The sequence below is a fragment of the Oratosquilla oratoria genome, chromosome 22 (genome assembly GCF_046742065.1).
Source record: "Oratosquilla oratoria isolate Oo_2021 chromosome 22, ASM4674206v1, whole genome shotgun sequence".
Taxonomy (NCBI): Eukaryota; Metazoa; Arthropoda; class Malacostraca; order Stomatopoda; family Squillidae; genus Oratosquilla; species Oratosquilla oratoria.
In genome coordinates this window covers 40,540,395-40,549,053 of record NC_134798.1, presented here as the reverse complement: position 1 = coordinate 40,549,053, position 8,659 = coordinate 40,540,395, and the positions used below count along the sequence as shown (strand labels likewise).

Genomic DNA, 8,659 nt, shown 5'->3' with positions numbered 1-8,659 from the left:
GAGGCACTTCACTATGAAGGGACACCACAGCCGTGAACAAAATCACCTGACGGCAACTGGTATCAAAGGAGAGAGGACCACCCGGCACGGAAGAGGTTTAGCCCTAAACTCAGTAGATAGCTCGTAAACGAAGGATATTTGCGGTTAGCTAACCGCGTCAATAAGCCTGGTGTGTAAACAGGAAATCAAATCAGGTGCTTATATAAAGTTGCGAGAGATTAACTCACGGACGTCGTTCAAGCTAATGCATCGACAAACCGGTTTGGCTGAGCACACGCTCACGCAAATAGCAGTTCGAAAACAAACCCACGGACGCGCGCACGCATGTACGCGTTCATGCCTACGCACATGTTTGCTGGTACGTACATGGACGGGCGTGCTCGTGCGTACATACACACGCACATACATACACACACACGTACATACACATACATACACACACATACACACACACACGCACATACATACACACACACACGTACACACACACACACACACACACACACACACACACACACACACACACACACACACACACACACACACACACACACACACACACACACTACGGCGGACCCGGTTCGAATCCTGCCCAGGGCTGAAATGATTTCAGTATCACTGCGCTGCTGGTTGTTACTCCAACTCTCGTGGGTGGGGAGTTGGGGATGTGGGTGCGTGTAAGGCCACAGCATTACCCATAGATCGGTCATATATGAGCTTTGAGCTCTCTTCCGGGAGGGAAATAGTTGTCGATCACGATTCCAACACGTGACCCAAGACCATAGCTAATCACACACGGGTCGACGGCAGGACGGTACCATTAGCAACTGTTAATCCAGCGGTCCGAGTTCGATTCCCATCTAGAGCTAAAATAATTTCAGCATCGCTGCACTACGAGCCGGTACTCCAACTCTCGTGGATAAGCAGTTGGAAATGTGGGTGTGCGTGTAAGATCACAGCGTTGCCCCTAGATCGGGCAGATAATTATGAGATCTGCACGCGCGCACACACACACACACACACACACACACACACACACACACACACACACACACACACACACACACACACACACACACACACACACACACACACACACACACACACACACACACACACACACACACACACACGTCCTATGCCAGCAACACGCGGCTTCCAATTCGTTAGGTGGTGGTAGGGAATGAGGAATAGGAAGAGGAGGAAAGGAAGAGGAAGGGGAGGAGAAGGAGGAAGAGAAGGAGGAGGCGGAGGAGTAGGAGAAGGAGGTGAAGCAAGAGAAGGAGGAGAAGGAGAAGGAGGGGAAGGAAGAGGAACAGGAGGCGTATAGGAGGAGGAGGAAGAGGAGGAGGAGGAGGAGAAGGAGGAGGAGGAGTAGGAGGAGTAGGAGGAGGAAGAGGAGGAGAAAGAGGAAGAGGAGGAGGAGAAAGAGGAGGAGGAGGAGGAGAAAGAGGAGGAGGAGGAGAAAGAGAAGGAGTAGGAGTAGGAGTTACAGGAGGAAGAGGAAGAGAGGAAGAGGAAAAGAAGGAAGAGGAGGAGGAGAAGGTAGAGGAAAGATACATTGAAGGTAACGAAACGGTAAACTCTCGGGAGACCTTTTGGTCCGTGGGTGAGAAGTCCGTCGCTAAAAGGAGTTTCTTGTAAAAGAATCCAACGCGCCACGGTGGACTGGTGGAGGCTAATCGAGATTTTTTTTTTTTTTTTTTTTTTTTTTTTTTACTCTTCAGTTTTTGTTTTGTTTGTATCCGTTTTTCGAAACATACGCACACAAGTACCCACACACGCACGCACGCACACACGCACGCACGCACACACACACACACACACACACACACACACACACACACACACACATGCACACTCACACACACACAACTCGTGGCGCAGTTGGTAGAATTCCCGGCTGCCACTACGAAGGTCCGGGTTTGAATCCCACCCAAGGCTGAAAAAATTTCAGTATTGTTGCGCTGCGGGTCGTTACTCCAACTCTCGTGGGCGGGGAGTTTGGTGTGTGTGTGCGTCTAAGGCCACAGTGTTACCAGTAGATCGATCATATATTATCTCTGAGCTCTCTTCCGGAGGGAAATAGGTGTCGATCACGAGTCCAACACGTAATCCAAGACCATGGTGAATCTCATAACCACACACTCACACTCACTCACACACACACACACACACACACACACACACACACACACACACACACACACACACACACACACACACACACACACACATACACACACACACACATACACATGATATATATATCCTTTTAAAACGACGGCAAGAGAGTTAGTAATTAACTTTTTTCTTGTGCTCTCAAGCTTTCGAAAAGTAGACTTTTGGTAGGGGGAGATGGAATGAATCAAATTTTCAAGACTCACGGGAAACACAAAGATTATAATTATCACAAAAATACAGAAAACAACAAACAAAGCACATATAATCTTTGTGTTTTCTATGAGTTTTGGAAATTTGATTCATTCCCTCTCCCCCTACCAAAATTTTTCTTTTCCAAAGCTTGAGAGCTTACGAAAAGTGCTAATTACTAACTCTCTTGCCGTCGTTTTTAACAGGATATGCTTTAGAGAGAATCTCTTGTTAGGCTTCACCAATGTGTGTGTGTGTGTGTGTGTGTGTGTGTGTGTGTGTGTGTGTGTGTGTGTGTGTGTGTGTGTGTGTGTGTGTGTGTGTGTGTGTGTGTGTGTGTGTGTGTGTGATTCAACATGATCTTGGATCACGTGTTGGACTCGTGATCGACAGCTATTTCCCTCCCTGAAGAGAGCTCAGAGCTCATATATGACCGATCTATGGGTAATGCTGTGACCTTATACGTACACGAGAGTTGGAGTAACGACTCCTAGCGCAGCAATACTGAAATTATTTCAGCCCTGGGCGGGATTCGAACCTGGATCGCCGTAGTGGCGGCCGCGGAGGTCTTGTGTGTGTGTGTGTGTGTGTGTGTGTGTGTGTGTGTGTGTGTGTGTGTGTGTGTGTGTGTGTGTGTGTGTGTGTGTGTGTGTGTTAATACTGTACAAAAACTATATTTCCCAAAAATATACCAGTATATAAAGGGTTTATAAAGACTGGCTATTACTCTTTTGCTGCAATGGAGTGGCTGTAGTATTTGTGGTTTTGGTTGTGGTAATGATGTTGGTTGTAGTTGTGGTTATAGTTGTAGTCATGGTTGTAGTTGTGGTTGTTGTTATGGTTGTTGTTGTGGTTGTGTTTGTGGTTGGGGTTGTGGTTATGGTTGTGGTTGTGGTTGTGGTTGTAGGAGTGGTCGTGGTTGTGGCTGTGGTTGTGATTGTGATTGTGATTGTGGTTGTGGTTGTGGTTGTGGTTGTTGCTGTGGTTGCGGTTGTGGTTGTGGATGTGGTTGTGGTTGTGGTTGTGGTTGTGGTTGTTGCTGTGGTTGCGGTTGTGGTTGTGGATGTGGTTGTGGTTGTGGTTGTGGTTGTGGTTGTCGTTATGGTCATGGTTATGGTTATGGTTGTGGTTGTGGTTATGGTCGTGGTTGTGGTTGTAGGCGTGGTCGTGGTTGTGGCTGTGGTTGTGGTTGTGATTGTGATTGTGATTGTGATTGTGATTGTGATTGTGATTGTGGTCGTGGTCGTGGTCGTGGTCGTGGTCGTGGTCGTGGTCGTGGTCGTGGTTGTGGCTGTGGTTATGGTTATGGTTATGGTTATGGTTATGGTTATGGTTATAGTTACGGTTGTGGTTGTGGTTGTGGTTGTGGTTGTGGTTGTGGTTGTGGTTGTGGTTGTGGTTGTGGTTGTGGTTGTCGTGGTTGTCGTGGTTGTCGTGGTTGTGGTGAGTATCGTTGCTTTAGTGCTAAGTCATCTTTGTATACATACTATCTTTATTCAGTAACATTTTGCTTTCATATCTTATGTACCACGTATATACTCGTACATCACGTATTTCGTACATTACTTTCATAACATACCCATATGAAGTTTTAGTTGAATAATGAATGACAACGAACGTTGTAGATTAAAAAGAAAAAAGAAAAAATACATTTGAGACCAATCAATCAAAAACAGACGTTGAGAACCGAAAAAGACGAAAAAACGAAAAGACGAAAATGCATTTGAGACCAAACAATCAAGAACAAAAGTTGCAGACTGAAAACCCCAAATCAAAAACAAAAATTTTACATTTCAGACTAAACAAAAGAACAAACCCGAAAACTAAGATTCGAGCTTATGCAAATGGAATTAGATTAATCTTGTTAACTTTTTTACGTTGGCCGTACGATCAGTTGATGCAACAAGTGAACTGGCAAATTTTCACGTGAACACATTCATCGTTCAAAAACCAAAAAACTAAAAACCAAAAACTCAAAAAACACTTTAGTACAAACACTCGTAAGTACGCACACGTACGCACAAACACACGCAACTTGAAAATAGGTATGATTATTGAAAAATAAAAAACAGGACCCCACGAGCGTTGTTCCTCTCCTGTATACCACAATTAGGTAAATACATTAGGTAAATACACACACACACACACACACACACACACACACACACACACACACACACACACACACACACACACACACACACACACACACACACACACACACACACAAACCGTACCCAAATATCACATAAGGAGGATAACACTCATCAACAAGATTAATATAAGTCTATTGGTTGAATGTTGATATCTCACTTCTAATTACCCAATCAAAATTCACTGCCCAAACAAGTTCTTAGGCTTTGAGATCCCCACGAAGAATTGGTGCATTACTTGACTCCCGGCTCCTCACTATGACTGGCATACAGGCGGCGCTTCATCCCAGCAGAAAGCAAGAGAAAGATCAATAGGGCATTTTGGTAAACAGGTAGGAAAGACTTTCATGGGTGTGGGATCGTCTCACAGCCTCAGCGAATATCATGGACACGTCAATGCATTGTATTTTGTTACACTCCTCCATGTGCTTCTCTTGGGGTATGGAATTCGTAATCACAACAGCCTCAAGGCGTGTGCTCTTGATCCGTGTGATTGCTGGATCGGAGAAGACGCCGTGAGTGCAAATGGCGTACACCATCCTTGCACCAGCTTCCACCAGCTTCTCAGTTGCGTGGCAGATGGTTTCGCAAGTATCTGCAATGTCGTCGACTAAGATAGCAACACGATCCTTCACATCACCAGCAAGTTCCACAGAAACCATTCCATCGGATTTCTTCGCTTTTTTGTGGATCAAGGCGAAATCCACATCTAACGTACCTGCCACTGACATTGCACGTTTCCCTCCACCGATATCAGGAGAGACGATAACGGAGTTCTTCCACTCTGGGATGTTCTCTTGAATCCACTTGAGGAAGGTAGGCTCCGCATACAAATTATCCACTGGAATATCAAAAAAGCCTTGAATCTAAGGTGCATGCAGATCCATTGTGATGACATGGTTAGCCCCAGCCACAGACAACATTTTGGCGATTAATTTGGCGGGGATAGCCACTCTCAACTTGTCCTTCTTGTCCTGCCGAGCATAAGGGAAACACGGCAGGACAGCGGTGATTCTTGCAGCCGAAGCAATCTTACAGGCATGTATCATGATTAGCATTTCCATCAAATTATCGTTTATTTGCCCACATCCACTTTGTATAATGTACACATCCTCTCCACGTACGCTCTCTCCGATTTCAACATATATCTCTTTATTAGAAAACGTTTTGATTTCCGCCTTTCCTAGATCTAGTCCAAGTCTATCGACAACCATCCGTGCTAGTCCAACATGGGATGATCCAGAAAATATCTTTAAGTTGGGGTCCCTTGTCTTTATATTGGGGACTCTTGTCCGTATAACGGGTGAGTTGGAAGCCGAGCCATCTGGTGGTGTCAACCGGACAGGTGAACCCCGTAGGGCCTGTTGACCGTCGGACATTCCACAGCTGACAGGGGACGGTGTTATTTACATTGAACAACTAAAGAAGGCGAAGAACATCTCAGATACTGACGTGATCCTCCCGAAGACCTGATTCCTCTCCAGTTCGAGCCGAGATTCCCGATCTCGTCCTCTTACCCACAATGCAACAAAAGTAAACAAACCTCCAATTCACCTTTTCAAATGAAACTTCGTTTAACTGCCTGATAAGGGTTAAGTTTAATCTTTAACCCATTTACTTAAACCCTCTCTTACCTCTACATCTCCTCTAGGTTACAAGGCACACAAGAGTAACTTCTAACCCGGTCAACGAACCTTCCTAATCTAGTTAATCAATTAGATAACTTCCATTTCCTTCTAACCAATAGAGGATAGGCTTCGAGAGATGGGAGAAGCAGAAACTCTACCATTTCTAGATTTAAATAAATTCTTAGATTACAAAATACTTTAGATTAAAAATTTAAAATTAAACTAAGAAGTACATAACCATATTCATGAAACACGCACTCACACGTTCATGCACGCAAATGCACGCACACACAAACGCATGCAAACGCACACGCATATGCAGGCACTCGAATGAACACGCACGAGCACCCTCCCTTCACACACACACACATACGCACACACACACACACACACACACACACACACACACACACACACACACACACACACACACACACACACACACACACACACACACACACACACACACACACACACACACACACACACACACACACACACACACACACACACATACACACACGCACATACAGGCGCGGTAAAGGCCAAGGTTGATAAAAATCACGGTAGCCAATTTCGGTATATAAACAAGATAATGACTTGTTCAGGGATTGATAATATACAAACGAAAGGCTACAAATATAAAGTTGAGCGGAAACAGAATTCGAGATAGCTTTGGCTTTGAGCTCCCGACAAAAAAAAAAAAAAAAAAAAAAAGGGGGGGGAGGGTCTCTCTCTCGGCTGAATTAAATCACCTGGCGACATCCATAACAAATATGAATAGATAAATACGAGTAAGCCTACATCAGGAAGAAACCCTACCTTTGCCCTACGTGTTTTGTACTTACGGTAAAACTCGTATGAGGCCAAACGCGAATATTATCAGACGCAAACTTGACCATGAAAGCAAACTTAAACATCCGCAAAAAATAGAGCGTATATCCACAAGCATAAATTGTGTATAATTTTGAGTTTCGGCGTTGTGGAGCTTTGGCTTCCACTTGGCTTCTCTCTACGTAGCCCCAAGTTTGACTCCAACAAACATCAGCAACCTACCCATACTCAGGCAGCCCAAACACATAGGGCTAAGGTGATGGTTTGAGTCCAGTAATTCTTTTATTATCGAGGGGGTACCACGGAAATGAATAGCATCGCCTGCCTCCCCCCCCAAAAAAAAGAGTAAATAATTGGACCCTGGGTCCATTTTCTATAGCGGAAAATGGACCCCTATAGAAAATGGACCCCCAACTTAATATACAATACATTGTCATTAGGTTAGGTTAGGTTAAATTAGGTTAGGTATTTTAATAAATAATACTTATTAATAAATGTTGATGTGTTACCTGTTTATAATGAGGAAAAAGTCTAGTATTTTGAATGGGGGGGTCCATTTTCCATAGTGGGAATCCATTATCCGCTGCAGAAAATGGATCCTGAGGTCCATTTTCTATGAGTGTCCATTTTCTCTCTCACAATGGATATTAATCAAATCATTTGCCGGCAACACGAATATAAGGAATATTATCACCTGTTAAAGAAGGGGCTATGTTTGGTGAGACAAGTTTAGAGGAAACCTAGCATTAGCCTTAGTGCAAATTGAGACACAGGCGACACAGGCGACGCAGGCGACACAGGCGACGCAGCACAGGGCAAAGGCAGACTTAGTTTTGCGAAATTGAAGTACAGAACTTTCCTCTTACTTGAATTATTGGTGACTTCTAGATAAACTGAAATCTAGATAAATTGAATATATTTTATATATCAAATATCATAATTATATAATTATTGGTAACTTCTAGATAAACTGAAATCTAGATAAATTGAATATATTTTATATATCAAATATCATAATTATATAATTATTGGTGACTTGCAGATAAACTGAAATCTAGATAAATTTGATTTATTTTATTTTCTAGTCAGAACCATACTCGTGATATAATTTTTTTTTTTTCTTTTTTTTTTTTTTTTGAGAAAAGACTGATGTATGTTCGCGCCCGGCACAATTACATTTTTTCTTTTTACGAAATTTATTCGCTCACATCAACTCGCTCGACCGAAGGGCAGTCCTTCAGTGTCACCTCTATTTTCAGAACATTTCGTTCATGAAATCCAACAACTGCCGACCTTGACCGAATAGTTTCGGATGACGTGACAAAATTTATTGGTGCGACTGTGTCACTTAACATGTCTACACTGACGTAGTAGTGTATGCATGCATGTATATATATATATATATATATATATATATATATATAAATTTATATATATACACATATATATATACTCGTATATATATATACATATATATATATAATATATATATATATATATATATGTGTGTGTGTGTGTGTGTGTGTGTGTGTGTGTGTGTGTGTGTGTGTGTGTGTGTGTGTGTATGTGTATGCTGTATTCGATGTATTTGCTATATTCACTCTACTGAATTTTTCCGTGGTTTGCGGGTCTGGTACCTGTTCGGACCTCAGCCTTATCGCTGGTCCGGAA

General features: G+C 43.2%; 1 pseudogene; it reads right to left on the bottom strand.

Moving 5' to 3' along the window:
- Nucleotides 1–4,834: 4,834 nt before the first annotated feature.
- Nucleotides 4,835–5,905, bottom strand: LOC143037359 (ribose-phosphate pyrophosphokinase 2-like; annotated as a pseudogene).
- Between the last annotated feature and the right edge of the window lie 2,754 nt (nucleotides 5,906–8,659).